Here is a 20,163-nt window from a genome sequence, read left to right as displayed (position 1 = left end):
TCCGAACCGTTCAATACCCAATTCAATTAATTAGCATTAATCCTTTAATTACTCAATTAGGGTACGGGCTACTACATTCTCCCCCACTTAAGATATTTCGTCCTCGAAATCAGATCTTAAGTACCGAATGCAAATACAGAAATTAGAAACATTCTTTATTCAAATCAAACGTTTACAGAGTTTGCAACTGAATACATCTTTAAAGAATGAAATCAAAACAACTCAGGATGGTCTTTACGCATCCTGTCCTCAAGCTCCCAAGTAGCTTCCTCAGTGCCTCGGCGCTGCCACTGAACTAAAACCAAAGGAATGACTTTGTTCCGTAAAACCTTATCCTTATAATCCAGGATACGAAGAGGTTTCTCAACATAAGTCAAATCCTTGTCTACCTGAACCTCAGACCGCTGCAGAATATGAGATTCATCCGCCACATACCGTCGCAACAGAGATATGTGGAACACGTCGTGAATACTGGACAGATGCGGTGGCAAAGCTAGTCGATAAGCCAAATCGCCAATACTCTCCAAGATCTCAAACGGACCGATAAATCTGGGAGACAACTTGCCCTTAAGGCCAAATCTGAGAATCTTGCGGAAAGGTGACACTCTCAGAAACACTTTCTCCCCGACCTTGAACTGCAAAGGCCTACGCTTGATATTAGCGTAGCTGGCCTGACGATCCTGTGCAGTCTTAATCCGTTTCTTGATCTGATTAACAATGTCTATCGCCTGCTGGATAAATTCCGGTCCCTCAGCCTGTCTCTCCCCCACTTCTTCCCAGAAGAGTGGAGTACGACAGCGTCGCCCGTACAACGCCTCAAAAGGTGCCATCCCAATACTAGTATGGTAGCTGTTGTTGTAAGCGAACTCGATCAACGACAAATGATCCTGCCAGGCTGAACCAAAATCCATGACGCACGCTCTAAGCATATCCTCTAACGTACGGATAGTGCGCTCTGATTGACCATCAGTCTCCGGATGATAGGCTGTACTCAAACTGAGAGTAGTACCCATCGCACGCTGAACACTCCCCCAGAATCTAGAAGTAAACCTGGGGTCCCGATCGCTGACAATGCTCACAGGCACTCCATGAAGTCGGACGATCTCCTGAATGTACATCCGTGCCATGCGATCCACAGAGTACTCTCGGCTATAGTCAATGAAATGCGCTGACTTGGTGATTCGGTCCACCACCACCCAGATAGCATCACAGTTCCTCGGGGATACCGACAAATGGGTCACAAAGTCCATAGTGATAAACTCCCATTTCCATTCAGGATAGGCAGACTGTGAAGCAATCCTCCAGGTCGTCGGTGCTCTGCCTTGACCTGTTGACACACCAAACATCTCGAAACAAACTGATAAACACTGTGTTTCATTCCCCTCCACCAGAAACGAGTACGTAGATCCTTGTACATCTTGTTGCTCCCAGGATGAATACTCAACTTAGTGCGATGTGCCTGAGATAAAATCTCCTCTCGCAACTCTTCATCCTGTGGAATCACAAGCCTACCAGACAAACACAGAAAGCCATCTGACTGATAATGAAATCCAGACGAGCTACCCTCGTTAGCTAGACGAGCTAAACGCTGGGTTTTTGAATCAGACATCTGAGCATCTCGGATCCGCGAATACAAGGCTGGCTCAGATAATATCGCAAACATCTGGATACTCTGCATACCTTTCTTATGCTTGAAGGTAAAACCTGAAGTACAACAGTCACTGATCGCACTAGACATCGAACAAGTCTGAAGTGCGGATAGTCGCACCTTGCGACTCAAAGCATCAGCGGTAAGATTAGCAGCTCCCGGATGGTACTTAATCTCGCAATCATAGTCCTTAAGCAAGTCCATCCAACATCTCTGTCTCATGTTCAATTCTGCCTGAGTGAACAAATACTTGAGACTCTTATGGTCGGTGAAGATCTCAAATTTCTCGCCATAAAGATAATGACGCCAGATCTTCAAAGCGAACACAATGGCTGCTAACTCCAAATCATGGACTGGGTAGTTGTCCTCGTGAAGCTTCAGCTGTCTAGAAGCGTATGCGATCACATGCCCATTCTGAGTCAGGACACAGCCTAACCCCTGAAGAGAAGCATCCGTGTAAACTACATACCCTCCAGATCCTGATGGTAATGACAACACCGGCGCAGAAGTCAACCGCCGTCGAAGCTCACGGAAATTCTCCTCGCACTCGGAGGACCACTCGAAATCCACACCCTTGCGGGTAAGCTGCGTCAACGGTCGAGCTAATTGAGAAAAGTTCAGAATGAAGCGACGATAATACCCTGCTAGACCCAGAAAACTACGGATCTCAGCAACTGTCGTCGGACGCGACCAATTAAGTACCGCTTCAATCTTACTTGGATCAACAGAAATCCCCTCCCTGGATATGATATGGCCAAGAAAAACCACTCTATCCATCCAGAACTCACACTTGCTCAGCTTGGCGTACAATTGCTCATCTCGAAGAGTCTGCAGTACCATCCGCAAGTGAGAAACATGCTCTTCCGTATTACGCGAATACACCAAGATGTCGTCAATGAAGACCACGACAAACTTGTCCAAATACTCCCTGAAGACACGGTTCATCAAATCCATGAATATAGCCGGCGCATTAGTCAAACCAAATGGCATCACTAGGAACTCGTAATGCCCATAGCGAGTACGGAATGCAGTCTTGGCTACATCCTGATCACGGACTCTCAACTGATGATACCCAGATCTCAAGTCAATCTTGGAGTAAACTGACGTGCCCTGCAGCTGATCAAACAAGTCATCAATACGAGGCAACGGATACTTGTTCTTCACAGTGACTCGATTCAGCTGCCGATAGTCAATGCACAGCCGCATCGACCCATCCTTCTTTTTTACGAAGAGAACAGGAGCTCCCCAAGGAGACACACTAGGACGAATGTACCCCTTGTCTAAAAGATCCTGTAGCTGATTCTTCAACTCACGCATCTCTGACGGAGCCAGACGATACGGTGCTCTAGAAATAGGCGAAGTACCCGACATCAACTCTATGCCAAACTCGACTTCCATAGCAGGAGGAAAACCCGGAATCTCATCAGGAAACACATCTGGAAATTCATCCACAACAGGAATGCTCTCTATCCCCATACTCTCAGCGGACAAATCAACTGCATAGATAAGGTAGCCTTCCCCGCCAGACTCCAGAGCTCGACAGGCTCTCAAAGCTGATACCAAAGGCATCGGGGGTCGCGCTCCCTCACCATAGAAAAACCAACTCTCACTCCCTTCCGGATGAAAGCGTACTAATCTCTGATAGCAGTCCACTAAAGCTCGATAGGTAGTCAGCACATCTATTCCCAGAATGCAATCAAAGTCGTCCATCGCCAGGACCATGAGATTCGCTAACAGAACTTTCCCTTCGAACTCTAAAGGGCAACCCATCACTAGACGCTTAGCCAAAGCAGATTGGCCCGTCGGAGTAGAAACCGACATCACTACGTCTAGTGCAATGCATGGTAACTTATGCCTCTTAACAAAACGTGCAGAAATAAAGGAATGAGATGCACCAGTGTCAATAAGTACAAGAGCAGGTATACCATAAAGCAGAAATGTACCTGCGATGACTTTCTCATTCTCCTCCACAGCCTGATCATGTCTCAGGGCAAACACCTGGCCAGAAGCTCGTGGCCTCAAATGAGAACTCCCAGCAGACTGTCCCTGCGACCTCTGCTGAACGGTGGCCTGGGAACCAGATCCTGAACCAGAACCAGAACCGCCTCCCCCAGACAGTGGACAATCCCTCCGGATATGACCAGTCTCTCCACAACGGAAACAAGCTCCAGAAGCTCTACGGCACTTGTCGGATGGATGGTTCTTCCCACAGTGATCACACTTGTCCTTCTTATCGAAACGGACGACACCTCCAGAACCAGAGGAAGAAGAAGATCCTGACTTCTTGAAAGTTTGGGCACGGGGACCCAAAGAACTAGCAGGCCTCGACTGAGGGAAAGACTTGTTCCGCCGAATGCTGTCCTCTGCCTGATGACAACGGCTCACCAAACCCTCGTAGGACATGTCGTCGCCAACCGCCACACGGTCATGGATCTCAGGGTTAAGGCCCTGAAGGAACAGATTATACTTCATCTCTGAGCTATCAGCAATCTCGGGGCAGTAGGATAGCAGATCAAAGAACCTCTGCTGATACTCATCAATAGACATGGTTCCCTATCGCAGACTCAGTAGCTCGCCTGCCTTCGACTGTCGGAGTGCAGGAGGAAAATACCGCTTTTGGAAAGCTGTGCGGAACTCGGCCCAGGTGGCCACTCCTCTCGCCGCAACAAAAGGTGCAGAAGTAAACCTCCACCACCTGCGCGCACGCCCATCCAGAAGATAGCCAAGAGTCTCCACCTTCTGCTCATCGGTGCATTGGAAAGTCTGAAAAGTCGTCTCCATGCGGTCTAACCAGTTCTCCGCATCCTCCGGAGACTCACCTCCAACTAAGGGCTTAGGACCCATAGCTAAGAATCGACGCACAGTGAAACGCTCGTCGTCATGGTGATGATGACGCCGTTCTTGACGAGGCTCCCGGTCGGCATCACCCCAACGCCCACCAACACTGCCATGAGAACTCTGGTCGTCACGATTTGACATCTACAAAAATACCTCAATATGAGACTAAATCCCAAGAAATCTTTTGCATGCTCTGATACCATAAATGTAGTGACCCTTACCCGGATCACCTACTAAACAGAACTTATGCATGCAATTAACTTAATTAAATAGATATCAGAATAAAACTGCGGAAACCATAAAATAGTTTACAACCCCAAGTAAAGGAATCTGTAATTTATTCAATAATATACAACCAAATCGAATAGCTGTATAAACCCAAACAACAGTAATAAAACCTAAGCGAAGTTCCAGCTGGCCAACCACTGACTAGCCCCTCCTGGATCCACCCTCCTAGTCCAATCGCAAACCTGCCCCATGGAATAGGGTGTCCAGAAAATACAGAGTACGAGACGTGAGCATAAAACGCTCAGTGCGAGAGTATGAGTATACATGCATGCAAAGTGAACTCCCTATAGACTCGAGGTCAAGGATCAGATAACAGAGACAGACCGGGCCCTGGTATGTAGCACGATGTGCCGTCGCTTCAGGAGGTGGCTCCCATACCGAGATAACCGTGGAAACGCCGGACCCAAATCGATGGAAGTCCATCCACTAACAGGATAGGGTACAACCCTACTACAGACATCTCGAAGGAGATACAGCAAGATGCAAATGGATGCAGCATAATATCATGGCATATAAATCATGCAGTCACATAATACATGCATACTCAGTCAGGATATCTCAAACAGTACTTTCGTACCTCAAAACAGTGCAAGCTCTACCAACTCTAGGTCCACGCCTGTAGTCTGCTCTACACTGCCAAATGATACTACTATCATTAAAGTGCTCTAAAAGCCTTAACTAAGCTATTGCATACTCCTAAATATTTATAGGGAGCAAAGCTATACCTTCGTCCGTCGTTAGCCCTTTGATGTCGATGCCTCCAGAACTTGGGCACGACTCCGCTACGACTACCGAACGCCCCGCCGACCTCCGGACCAAGCCTAAGAAGACTAGAACAGCTCCAAAAGGACTAGAATCGAAAGGAGAACTCGGAATTGGCAATTGAAAGTGAAGCCTCAGCCTTCTATTTATAGACAACGATCAGAACTTCCGATCCTTGATCGGAACGTCCGAACCCCGATCGGAACGTCCGATCCTGCCATCGGAGCTTCCGAAGATCCTGATCTGCCACGTGTCAAAATATCACTTGTAGACTCCGGATAGGGGTGATCGGAGCCTCCGGTCCTGATCGGAGCTTCCGATCCAACCACACGTCATGCCTGACGTAATAACATCGGTGCCTCCAATCGCTCATCGGAGCTTCCGATCCTGTTCGGAGCTTCCGATCGTGCCTTCGGAGCTTCCGATCCGTTCAATACCCAATTCAATTAATTAGCATTAATCCTTTAATTACTCAATTAGGGTACGGGCTACTACACATGCAATCGCACTATCTCCTGGATATATAAGTGTTCCATGCAATCATAAGAATACTCCCGGTTGTAAGGAATAAAGTGTGCTGATTTCGTCAAATGGTCAACGACAACCCAAATAGCATCACACTGACGTGAAGTCATAGGCAAGTGGGTGACAAAATCCATAGTCACGTGCTCCCACTTCCATTCGAGAATCTCAAGATTCTGAAGTAATCCACCTGGTCATCGATGTTCAGCCTTGACCTGTTGACAAACCAGATATCGAGAAACAAATTGATATACACTCCGCTTCATCCCTTTCCACCAAAATCTAGTTCGCAAGTCCTTATACATTTTCATGCTTTCAGGATGAATTGACAATCGACTCCTGTGAGCTTGAGAAAGATGATCATTCTTTAGCTCCGCAACATCAGGTACAACCACTCGATTCTATAAGCACAATAAACCATCTGCCTGATAATGGAATCCAGATGTATTAACTCCATTGGCCAGACGTGCCAACCGCTGAGTTTTAACATCAGATATCTGAGCATGTCTAATCCGAGAATACAATGTTGACTCAGACAAAATAGTATACAAACGAATCCCATTTCTTCCTTTCTTGTTCTTGAGTGTAAAACTCAATGAACAGCATTCCAAAACTATATGAGATATATCACTAGTTTGAAATGCAGAAAGTATCACCTGCTGACTCAAGGCATCAACAGTAAGATTAGCAGAACCTGGATGATATTTGATTTCACAATCATAGTCCTTCAGGAGATCCATCCAGCGTCTCTGTCGCATATTCAACTCCGCCTTAGTGAATAAATATTTTAGAATCTTGTGATCCGTGAATATCTCAAAATTCTCGCCATAAAGATAATGCCTCCAAATCTTGAGCGCAAATACAATGGCGGCTAACTCAAGAACATGCACTGGATAATTCACCTCATGCGTCTTTAACTGTCGAGAAGCATAGGCAATAACATGTTCATGCTATGTCAGAACACATCCCAACCCCTGACCAGAGGCATCAGTATAGATAACATAACCTCCCGATCCAGAAGGTAGAGCTAGAACAGGTGCAGTAGTAAGATGTCTACGCAGCTCGTGAAATGACTCCTCACAATCCGAGGACCATATGAAGGTAACATCTTTTCAACTAAGCTGAGTCAAAGGCCTGGACAACTGTGCAAAATTCTTGATGAACCTACAGTAATATCCCGCTAGACCTAAGAAACTTCGAATCTCAGCAACCGTCGTCGGACGAGAACAGTTCAGCACTGCCTCTATCTTACTAGGATCAACAGATATTCCTTCACTAGAAATCACATGACCGAGAAATACTACCCGATCAAGCCAGAATTCACACTTGATCAATTCGGCATACAGCTGCTTATCTCGTAACGTCTGTAAAACAATCTTCAGATGTTGTGCATGCTCATTCTTTTCAAGAGAGTAGACAAGAATATCATCAATGAAGACAATGACAAATCTATCCAGATATTCTCGAAATACCTGATTCATCAGATTCATAAAGACTGCCGGTGCATTCGTCAAACCGAATGGCATTACCAAAATTCATAATGCTCATATCTGGTTCTGAAAGCAGTCATAGAAATATCTGAGTCTCGTACCCTCATCTGGTGGTATCCAGATCTCAGATCTATCTTGGAGTAAATAGAAGTACCCTGTAGTTGATCGAACAGATCATCAATTTGTGGCAAAGGATACTTATTCTTGATGGTGACATGATTCAACTGACTGTAATCAATACACAACCGCATCGATCCATCCTTCTTCTTGACAAACAACACAGGTGCTCCCCACGGAGAAACACTCGGACGAATATATCCCTTATCAAGCAGATCCTGCAACTGCTGTTTTAATTTCCTCATCTCTGACGGTGCCAGACGATAAGGTGCTCGAGATATAGGCGTAGTTCCTGGTACTAGATCAATACCAAATTCAACCTCTCAAACCGAAGAAAAACCAGGAATCTCATCAGGGAATATATCAGGAAATTCATTGACAACCGGTAACTGATCGATACACGGACTACTCGTGGACATATCAACTGCATAAATGAGGTAGCCCTCCCCACCTGACTCTAAGACATGACATGCCTTTAGAGCCGATACAAGTGGCATCGGAGGTCGCGCACCCTCACCATAAAAGTACCAGCTATCACCCTCATCCGGATGAAATTGTACCAGACGCTGATAACAATCCACAGTAGCGTGATACAATGTCAGCGTATCTATTCCCAAAATACAGTCAAAATCTGCCATCGCTAAAATCATCAAATTAGCCGATAACACATGACCCTCAAACTCTAGAAGGCAACCCATCACTAGACGCTTAGTTATTACCCCATGCTCTAGCAGAGTAGATACAACTAAATCCATATCTAATGATACATAAGGTAATCTATGTCTCTTAACGAAGCGACTAGAAATAAAGGAATGCGATTCTCCAATATCAATTAAAACAAGTGCAGGAATACCACATAACAAAAAGGTACCTGCCAACATGCGATCGCTTCCCTCAATAGCCTGCTCCCGAGACAGAGCAAACATCTGCCCTTGAGTCTGTGGACAATAACCAGAAGAACTTTGTGGTGCTATCTGCTGACGTGGAAAAGTAAAAGCTTGAGATCCAACCTGTGATCCCGATCTACTAGCAGAACCCATGTGCTGAGGACAATCTCTCCGCAGATGTCCCTGCTCACCACAAATATAACAAGCACCAGTAGCCTTCCGACAAGAAGCTGCAGGATGCTTCCCACCACAGTGGCTGCAAAATTCCTCCTTCTTCTTCTTCTTTTTCCCAAAACGGAATGTACCTCGTGAACCACGAGAACCAGACGAAGTATTAGTAGAAGAAGACATAGGTCCAAATTGCACAACAGATTGAGCCCTAGGCCCAAGAGATCCACCAGGCTGTCCTGGCATCATAAAATGTGCCCGCCTGATGCAGTTCTCCACATGACGGCAACGGTTCACCAAAGTCTCATAAGATGTCGGATCATCACAGATGACAACTTGTGAATAGATATCTTGATTCAAACCTTGCAGAAAGATATCATACTTGGACGCGTCACTGTCATTGATATGAGGACTAAAAGGTAGCAGATCAAGAAATCATTGCTGATATTGATCAATAGTCATTGATCCTTTCCTCAGAGTCAGCAACTCCATAGATCGTGTCTGGCAAACTGAAGGAGGAAAATACAGTTTCTGAAACTGCTGACAGAAATCCCCCCAAGTCACATGTCCTCTCTCTGTATGTGCCTGAGTAGCCTTGGCATCCCACCATAAGCGTGCTCGATCTTCTAGAACAAATTCTAGAACTTCCAGTTTCTGGTCCTCAGTGCAATCGAAAGCACGAAAAGCACTCTCGAGTTTGAACATACAACCTCTTGCTTGTTCAGGATTCTCGCCTCCCACCAACGGTTTCGGTCCTACTTTCATGAAATTATTGATAGAGTAGCGACGTCTACCCTCATGAGGACGATGTCGATCCTCATGATGATGATGATGGTGATGATGATGACCACCTCCCTGGCCAACACTACCGTGACTCTCGTCAGCCATATCCTGAAAAGAATTGCACATTAAAAATCCCAAATGCGCATTTAATACTCAAGACTAGACTAAATCCCAAAATCTATGCATGCTCTGATACCAAAAATGTTGTGACCCTGCATGGGATCACCTACTAACTGGAAACTAATAGCATGCATTAAACTTAATTACAGCAAAATTCTTAACAGAGTAAAATGTGCGGAAACATAATCCATAATTTACATATCAGCTTAGAAAAGCAAGTCCAGGCCTAATACTGTAGTGATACATCCATAACGAAAATCTTAAAATAAACTATCTTAAACATTTATACAGCTAAACAAATCCTGCTGTATAAAATCCCCTGAAAATCTCCGGCTCCCTAGTCTTGCCTCGAGCTACCGACTCCGTCCATCCTGCGACCTGCCCCGTGGAATAGGGTGTCCAAGATAATAACTAGGACGTGAGCGCTAACGCCCAGTACATAAACATGAGTAAACATATGTATATGATACATGCAACATGATGACTGGTAAAGGGTCATCTGAAAAGTCATGCTCACTACCGGCGCCACATGAGTGCTGCCACCGCACGAATCAACCTTTGGGTGCAACCACACTCGTCTAGTACACCAGAGTAGTCAGACATACATGTCCCCGCCGTCGCGGTACTCTCAGTGACAGACTATTGAGTATAGAGCTGAGCGGCTCTATAATCATGTATAACAAGGTATAGGCTCAACGTGTATATGCACATGACATATGAATATGAAAAATGATAAATCATATATCATGCCATATAATAATGACAAATAAATGCAACATATAAAAATGTATACTCGCTGGCAATCTCATTCAATGTGTATGTACCTAACACCGAAGTCTGAACTAAGCTAGAAAAAGACAACCCCTAGCTGTCCTAGGTCAAAGCCTGACCCGACCTGGTCTCTTGGTCCGACCCCGAGCTCTTCCTTCCCGAGCTCCCGAGCTACTCCTTCCCGAGCAGAAATATGAATTAAAATGGAAGTGATGTGAAAATAACTGAACCCCCAGCTCCTATTTATAGAGTTTGAACTGGGACAGGTGTCACTAAAATGCACGAGATCTTGACATCTGGAAGGACACTAAGCATCTCATCACTTGAATGCTTGACACCTCGCCTAACATCTCGGGCTTATACATGCACCAATTTTGGTTAAGACACATGTTCATTCCCGACCTTAACACAATGTGCTATTCCCATGACCAAACACTACCTTGACCTTGCACAACACTTTCTTGAACTCCTAGACCCGACCCAAGCTATACACTCTCTTGGCCGAGCCTTTAAGTCTAAGCCCTCCACCATTTTCTTGAGCACCCAAGTCCCGACCCGAGCCATGTCCTTCCTTGGCTGAGCCTCTCATGGCCGAACCCTCCCTTGGTTACCATCATGACCGACCTGAGCCCCCAGAGAAAGACCTGAGCTCGACATGCCCAAACACACATACACATGACCGAGCCCTAGCTCCATGCCCGAGCCCTTGATGTTCAACCATGACCGACCCGAGCCACTCATGACCTACCCGAGCCACTCATGACCGACCCGAGCCCATGGTCAAATCCATCAAACCCTAGCTCATTCTCATACCATGTGTTCTTGATCTTGACTTGTGCTCTTGATAATAAAATATCTTTTTATTAATTTCGATTAAGCCCTGCAATTGGTTAATTAATAACCCTTAATCGTGTTTAACATATTATTATCTTAACATGGAATCTGGGTTACTACAGCAATTCACTATATGCAATCTACACATCGCATGAAATGATTCAACCGCAAAACTCGAAGTCCTAACCCTTTAATACAATGAATTCAACAAAGACGATTATTCTACATCCTAGCATATTATTACAGAGTTCTACATAAACACAAAAAAAATTTAGAGCAGTAAACGTGGTTTAAATGACATAAACTTATCCCGACTTTTACTTGACTAGTGAAATAGGTACTTCAATTCGGTTCATGAGAGAGTTACTTTTAATAAAAATAAATCTTAAAAAATCTGAAACAACAAATTGAATTTTCTAAAAAAGTTTCCAAATTTCGTTACAAATAAAAACAAAGGACCCTCTTTTTGTATTTTCAACATAACAATCGATCAAACGCCCATTTTGTTAAGAGAATCTCCATAATCACTTATTTTTAGAGGTTTCAGATATACCTAAGTGAAACAGAAAATTCTCGATTCAAAAACTTAAAATGTTACAAACCAACGAAAAAAATAAAAAACTTCAAATACCCATATTCAGAATTTGATAGATGTAAACCAAGAAGGGTAAAAGCACCTGAAAGGAGATTATGTGGCCGCACCTGTTTCATTCAATGAGTCTCTCAATTTTTTCTCAGTTGACATCCTAGGTGCAACAGATCGGTGAGCCATCGATCTATGTCTTAAACACTTCTTTCGCCCGAGTAAAAACATATACATAGATCGATGTTTCCTTCCGTTGGCGGGTTTGGGTGATGGATGGGTTTTTGTTGTTAGGGATTTGGGTTTGCCGGTTACACAGAAATTTTGGGAGGAAATAAGGAAGGGAGATAGAGAAATTAATTAAATTAAATTAAATTAAAAGAAAAAAAGTGTAAAAAGCCAAATAGGGAGTGAAAAATAAGTTTCAAGATGCATCAGGAAGTGTAGAATAAATATTTATGACATAGGTACTGATTTTAAACTTAAGTTTGGGGTTGGGGATTTTTCACCAAGTCTCCCATTATACTATTCGGTCTCTAAATTATAGACAGAGTTTTCATGTATGTCCCAAATTGGAGACTAATTTTTTTTGGCTTCTAATTTCAGACCGATTTATTCCTTCGGTTTCTATTAATTCCAAATTAAAAGCTATATACTGGTTAATGGCAAATAATTTTAAGTTCATCAAACCAAAATGTATTATACTCCCAGTATTTTTTTCTTAAAAAAATAAATTGACGTCACTATTATTGTGAAGAAAAAGCTCAAAAGTGATTTTATGAAGAAAAAAACTCAAAAATAATCGCGAGAATCAATCCCAAATATTACTTAAATCGAGTGCTCAAGAAAAAAATATTCGATTAGGCGATTATGACATGAAGAGATCTGGTACTAGGTACACGCAATTCTTTTTTATAAAAAAATATTCTACTTTATGTTATATTAGAGATTTTTTAGTAATACAAAACATAAATAAATATTTATATAAATGAATAATATGGAAATTATTTAATCTTAAACATCTATTATATATACTATTATATAAAAGTTGAACCTATTATAGTAACTAAATTTGAGGATACCAAAATTCTTTATTTCATAATTATATCTTCTTATCCACTATCTCAAAAACCTCTCTCTTAATCTATTTTTTGGTTTAAAAAAATTACATAAAAAATAATTTATTTTACGCATGCAAAGCATGTGAATTTTGCACTAGTTACTATTATGTAATAGACATTTAGTTGATATCTTGATATGCCCACAAAAATATATAATAAATATGAAAAAACAAACTAACAAACACAACATAAACCGCTTCCCTCCACTATCTCAATTTTTTTCTTTTTTCATTATTATTTATCCCATTTTTATTCCCAATTTTTGTATTTATTATATAGTACAATCATTTTATTTGATAATTTTAATTAGAATATAATTTTATTATAAAAAAAACAGATTATTTAGCACGCAATGTGTGCAACAAGATGCTAGTTATTGTTTATGTTTAGAGTTGGATCTCAAATTTGTGAAGACGTGTGATAGAGTTGGAATTTGCATGCAAAATTAGTACAATATTTGGTACATTATCGGCATAGATTTTTGAGTATTCCATATTTATGTCCGAAATTCGAGTTTTTGAGCTTTATAATCTCTACTCATATATTTAAGACTTCTTGTACGAAAAAAAAAGGGAATCGAAGCTCGGGTAGGCATATTTGAAAAACCCGGACAGAACTTTTTCCGCTTAGGCGGAATATTTTTCCCTCCTAGGCGAAAGCAGGGCGCCCCTGCGCCGACGTGAAAGAAGGGGCAATGTGAAGACCCGAGTTCTAATCTCTCATTAATCTCATTAATCATTATTAAACCATGTTAGACAATAATCAAAGTCTAAACAAAAGAATAAAAAAAAATTTTTTTTTTTTAAAATAAATTGCACTGCGCACGCGCGGGCATCACCCCTCGCGCGCGCGCCGGCCAATGAGACCGAGGTCCCCTGGTTTGGCTCGCGCGCGCGCGAGCAGGAGCTCGCCCGTGCGCCAGCCAAACCAACAGAAAAAAAAAATATGGCTCAGCTGCTGTCAAAAACGAGATCATGCCTATGATTGATTCAAGATCATGTCCTACCAAAGTCTAGACATGGTTTAATCAATCATAACATCTAACATGCATTCTAACATGCTATAATTGTTAGGAATAAACCATTCCAAGGCTTTACAACATAATCATAATTCTCATAACATGCAATAACATTGTCATATATCAAGTTCAAGACACCTTATGTTGATTCAAGGATTTACAACATATTTCCAATCCTATAAACATCAACAAAGCCACAACTCAATCATCTACAAGTCTTGGTACAAGTATCTTCTAACATGATCATGATCAAGACTCATTAAACTTCATGACAGCACACATAACTCCTAACTCGGATCCTCACGCTATATCGATTTCATCCCTTGTTCTTTAAGTCCGCCTTTGCCCGGTTCCACTTCCTCCTATTGCAATGACACATACAACAAAACAATAGCCGGATAACTCCGGTGAGAAATAGATTTCCCAGTAAAAGCAACTAAACATGCATAATCAATATCACAATCATGATATAGAAATAAATACAATGCATGCTTTCAAAACAAGGTTCTTTTCATCATTCATCAATTGGGATCCCGAGAAGAAGATATCATAGCTAATCCACCGACACACCCTATCGAGGTGGGGCTACTATCTTGCTCCTTTAGACTTTGAAGCCATTATATATGCAGCTCAGACGCTAGGCTCAAACAACCACCCAGGCCATACATATACAATCCCTCAAATCGTCTATTCGAACGTGTCCGTTCATTTCAAACTCAAAGGAATAAGTCATCAAGATGAATGCAACATGTAACATAATCAGGGCATTCATTATATCAAAAACTTATTCAAGTAATCAAAAGAAAGCACATAAGAGCACTTAAACAAACAAGTATGTGAATTGAGGGAACTCGATACAAACCATCTCGAGTTGTAATCCCAATCAAATTGTAGTCCACTTTTACCTTTCAAATGTGATGTCTAGGATGTCTTTCAGCTTGTCCAATTCTGTCCAAGATCAATTACCAAACACAACTCAAATTCTGTTCAATATCAACTCAACCTTCCACAAGAACTTCAAAGGAAACTCAACCAACCTTGTGTGTTCTTCTATCGGTTTCGAATTCAACGTTCTCGAGTTCACTTGTCCTGTTTACACACTGAAATCATAGCATAACAAACAAGGAATCATCAGCTAATAGTTCAACAACTTCAGATTCCAAGAACAATAGCAAATCATTTCGATTCAAGAGTTCGACGGCATTTCGGTATTACTTCGGCGATCCCGAACAACTCTAAATCATTTCTAACATTCATATCAGATGTTCAACAACTCAAATCAACATATCAGCAAGTATATATCAATCGAAACATATCTGGAAATCATAAGGACATGATATACACATCACTCTTTAACCAAACTTCAAGAACATCAAAGCTAGAAGATCAAAACCATCAAATTCATTCCAACTTCTGATCCCTGTCCATTTCGAATTCTCAAACCAACATGAAAGACAGAAAAACTTACATCAAATCGAAGTTCTTGTCGAGAGGATTCCAAAACATCTTTCGGAATCGAATTCGGATAACCGTAGCTCAAGATATAAGGATTTGAAGATGAAGATCAAATTTGGAAATTCTGCTCTCGGTTCTTCCTCCTTCAACTTTGAGAAATCTGATAAGTCATGTAAATTATACACGTGCATGCTGAGCAACCTCCACTATTCTGATAAATTAAATACAATTTGCACTTTAGCCCCTCAAGAGTTCAAAAATTGCAATTCAGTCCTCAATTACTCAATTCATTCAAATTCAATCCTAATCAATTTAAGAATATTAGAATTTAAATCCAAACTCCAAATATTCCCAAATTAATTATTCTCGGATTAAAATTAAATATTTCCGGGCGTTACAATTCTCCCCCACTAAGACTCGACTTCGTCCTCGAAATCTTAGTAATATCAACAAATCATATCACAGATATCAGATAATAGAAAACTAAAGGAGACTCACATCAAGAAAATAACTCTGGAAATCGTTGTCTCATATCTGATTCAGTCTCCCAAGTCGCTTCTGTAATACCATGACGACTCCACTGAACCTTCACAAGCGGAATAGTCTTCGTACGAAGTTGCTTCTCTTTACGATCAAGAATCTGAATCGGCTTTTCGAAATAACTCAAAGTCTCGTCGAGTTCAGCTTCATCACATTGAAGTACATGAGATTCATCAGAAAGATACTTTCGAAGCATTGATACATGAAAGACATCATGTATTCCAGATGAGGAAGAGCTAATCGATAGGCAAGATTGCCTATTTTCTCCAGAATTTCATACGGACCAATGTAGCGTGGAGACAACTTCCCTTGCTTGCCAAATCTGACTGTACCTCTGAAAGGAGAAATCTTCAGGAATACTCGATCCCCCTGATCAAAAGACAAAGGTCGACGTCGAATGTTAGCATATTTCGCTTGTCTATCTTGAGCTGTCTTCATTCTTGTCTGAATAAGCTTCACTTGATCAGTCAGATCACGTATCATATCAGGGCCAGTGTCAGGTACTTCTGAAATATCATCCCAGTACAAAGGAGATCGACATTTTCTTCCGTATAAAGCTTCAAAAGGAGCCATTCCAATACTCGATTGATAGCTGTTGTTGCACGAGAATTCACAAAGAGGTAATGAATCTTGCCAACTCGTGCCAAAATCAAGCACTACAGCTCTCAACATGTCCTCCAATGTCTGAATGGTACGCTCAGACTGCCCGTCTGTTTGTGGATGATAAGCTGTGCTCAAACGAAGCTGAGTACCCAAAGCACTCTGTAAGCTATGCCAGAAGTGAGATGTAAATCGAGGATCACGATCTGATACAATAGACTTCGGCACACCATGTAATCTGACAACTTCACGGACATAAATCTCTGCCATCTGATCATGTTTGTACGTCATACGATAAGGTATAAAACTCGCAGACTTCGTCAATCTATCGATAATCACCCAGATAGCATCATAACCTCTAGAAGATCGAGGTAATCTCGTCACGAAATCCATGGAAATATGATCCCATTTCCATTCAGGCACGGATAAACTCTGTAACAAGCCAGGCGGTTTCTTCCTTTCAGCCTTTACCTGTTGGCAGTTCAGACACCGAGATACAAAATCAGTGATATCAGACTTCATTGGTTTCCACCAGTATCGAGTCTTCAGATCATTATACATCTTCCTACCTCCAGGATGAATACTATAACGACTACAATGCGCCTCTGTCAGTAGTTGTTGTCGCACATCAGAAATATCAGGCACTACAAGGCGATTGTGAACATAAAGAAGATCATCTCGAACCCGGTATTCAGATACATGCCCTGATCTGACTTTCTCAATCGAATTATGTATATTCTGATCAAGTTTCTGTGCATCTCGAATTCTTACCAATAAAGCTGGTTCAGCTTGCATTTGATAGAGTCGAAGAGGTTGATAATTCGTATCAAATACTAACCCAGACAGACAACAGTCTTCAATCAAATTCGATACACCAATCGTCGATAAGGACAAAGAACATACCTTTCGACTAAGTGCATCTGCTGCCGCATTCGATTTCCCTGGATAGTACTTAATCTCACAATCAAAGTCTTTAAGAAAATCAAGCCACCTTCGCTGTCTCATATTCAATTCTGACTGTCAAAATAGATACTTCAGACTCTTGTGATCAGAATAAATCTCAAACTGCTCCCCATACAGATAATGTCGCCAAATCTTCAAAGCAAATACGATGGCGGCCAATTCAAGATCATGAATCGGATATCTGGTTTCGTGAGGCTTCAATTGTCTCGAGGCATAAGCAATCACATGTCCTCGCTGCATCAAGACACACCCTAATCCTCGATGAGATGCATCATAGTAAACAGTGAAACCACCAGTACCTGAAGGAATCGTCAAGACTGGTGCACTGGTCAGTCGTGTCTTCAACTCAAGAAAACTAGATTCACAAGCTTCCGACCAGATAAAAGGAGCATTTTTCTGAGTTAACTGAGTAATTGGCTTCGCAATACTGGAAAAATCTTTGATAAATCGACGATAATACCCAGCCAATCCCATAAAACTCCGGATCTCAGGAACAGATGTCGGTCTAGCCCAATTAATCACTGCTTCAACTTTACTTGGATCCACAGAAATACCATTTCCAGATATAATATGTCCAAGAAAGACAACCTGTTTCAGCCAAAACTCACATTTCAAAAGTTTAGCATACAACTTCTCGACTCGTAAGGTTTTCAAAACTGTTCTCAGATGTTCAGCATGATCAATCAGATTCTTGGAATAGATCAGAATATCATCAATAAATATAATCATGAAATCATCGAGATACTTCTGAAACACACGGTTCATCAAAGCCATGAATACAGCTGGAGCATTCGTCAAACCAAACGGCATAACTATAAACTCATAATGGCCATACCTGGTTCTAAACGCAGTCTTAGGAATATCAGAATCCCTAACTCTCAGCTGATGGTATCCAGATCTCAGATCGATCTTGGAATACACAGAAGAACCCTGCAACTGATCAAATAAATCATCAATACGAGGCAAAGGGTATTTGTTCTTTACCGTAGCCTTGTTCAGTTGCCGGTAGTCAATGCATAATCTCATTGAACCGTCTTTTTTCCTAACAAACAGTACTGGAGCTCCCCAAGGAGAAACACTGGGTCGAATGTATCCCTTGGCCAGTAAATCTTCTAACTGTTCCTTTAATTCTTTCAGTTCAACTGGTGCCATTCGATAAGGTGCTTTCGAAATCGGTGCAATTCCAGGCACCAGTTCAATGTTGAAGTCAATCTCACGATACGGAGGTAATCCTGGAATCTCATCCGGAAAGACGTCCGCAAATTCACTAACCACTGGCAAGTCAGCCAGGTTCGGGCTAGTTTTCAACAAATCCACTGCATAAACAAGAAATCCCTCCGCTCCTTTCTGCAAAAGTCGGGTCATAGATAATACAGAAATAAGAGGAATCTTAGCACGTGAACCCTTACCATAGAACTTCCATTCTCCAGCCATCTCAGGTCTGAATCTCACTACCTTCTGAAAGCAATCAACGGTAGCTCTGTACTTATTCAGCATATCAATCCCAATAATACAATCAAAATCAGACATACCAAGTACAAAACAATCGATCTCAATCTCATTACCCTCATACTGTAGTACACAATTCTTTACTATCTGAATCGAGATAAGACCCCTCCCCAAAGGAGAAGACACAGATACTACAACTGGTAATGACTCAACAGGCAAAGAATGCAATGCAACAAATTTGGCAGATAGAAACGTATGGGATGCACCGGTATCAAACAACACATAAGCAGAATAACCAGAAATAGAACAGTTACCTGCAATCACATCAGGTGCTCCCTGTGCCTGCTCCTCAGTCAAAGCAAAGACATGAGCCTGCTGTCTCTGAGGCTGATTGCCTGCTTGACTTCCACCTGGTCGAGTCTGCTGCTGTGGATGTGCTGGCTGAAAAGAATGAACAGAAGAGGCCTGTATTCCAGGTTGAGCCACTGATCGTGATGACTCTGCACCTCTTGCCTGTCCAGTATTTCTCTGAGGACACACCCTTGCAAAATGACCTGTCTGTTGGCATACATGGCACCTTCCAGATACACCTCGGCACTGATCGGTTGGATGATTTCCACCACAACTGTTGCAGAACACTCCTGACTTCTGCTTCGTACGACTGGAACTCGAAGAACTGCTCCCAGACTTCTTAAAATGTTTTCCTCTTGCTTGCAAAAACCCTTTCTTTCCACTGCTACTACCACCTTCAAATCGAAAAGGTTGCTGTTGCGGAGTCGGAGCTGCAGGTTGTGACTGTCTTGGAGGTTGTGCGGTATACGAAGCTCCTCGCTGCTATATCAAACCAGCTTCCGCTCCCTTGGCACTGTTCAAGGCATCAGCAAAGGTATTCGGTCGCCTTGTATTCACCAGTGTAAAAACATCCGGACTCAGGCCATTGATAAATTGATCAGCCATAGCCTCATCACTGTCAGCAACATGTGGAGCAAAACGTAGCAATGTAGAGAATTTTGCAACGTAGTCTTCAATATTCAAATTCCCCTGTTTCAGATTTGCAAACTCAGCCCCTTTATCCTTGCGGTAAGACACAGGAAAGAAGCGTTGGTAGAACTCAGTTTTGAAGACATTCCAAGTCAATACAGTTCCTCTACGCTCCAAAGCTCTTTTTGTAGTGAACCACCAGCTCTTCGCAACTTCATGCAACTG

The sequence above is a fragment of the Henckelia pumila genome, chromosome 3 (genome assembly GCF_033568475.1).
Source record: "Henckelia pumila isolate YLH828 chromosome 3, ASM3356847v2, whole genome shotgun sequence".
NCBI lineage: Eukaryota > Viridiplantae > Streptophyta > Magnoliopsida > Lamiales > Gesneriaceae > Henckelia > Henckelia pumila.
This window is presented reverse-complemented; position numbering follows the sequence as displayed.